The sequence below is a fragment of the Orycteropus afer genome, unplaced genomic scaffold (assembly GCF_000298275.1).
Source record: "Orycteropus afer afer isolate SDZICR_OR568_19922 unplaced genomic scaffold, OryAfe1.0 scaffold00005, whole genome shotgun sequence".
NCBI classification, from domain to species: Eukaryota; Metazoa; Chordata; class Mammalia; order Tubulidentata; family Orycteropodidae; genus Orycteropus; species Orycteropus afer.
The window spans coordinates 5,088,122-5,088,628 of NW_006921592.1; positions in this window are offsets into that span (position 1 = coordinate 5,088,122).

The window sequence follows — 507 nt, forward strand, 5'->3', positions numbered from 1 at the left end:
AATGTGAAACTACATGTGGCAACAGCAATTGTACCAGACTATGGCTGTAACGGGAACAAAAACTTCTTGCAAAATGGTGCATCATGACTTTACTTCAGGAAACAGCTTTAAGTTTATCGATTGCTAGGGAGAGAGGTTGTTTTAAATGCACGTGCAATATACTGCTTCTTCTCACAGATGACAGAACAGCAATTTAAACAATCCCCATGATAAACAAGGGGAGATAGTTTGTATTTTGGATATTATTTCCCTCAGGTATTTAATCTCATTACTTGGAGCTGTAGTTATCTTTCAGCAGATGTGGATTGAAATACTTGGAGCATATTGTTAAGAAGTCAGGTTATGAGTCATTTAGCTTCATATTAGAAATTTAAAGTGGCCACAGGTTGTCCTTCCAACCTCCCTCACTTGTATTTATGATTGGATAAACCCAAAAGCTAGAGAGAGGTAGATCAGTATTCATCTTGAGAACAGACCCTTAAAAACATATTCCCAGAAAAAAATGAT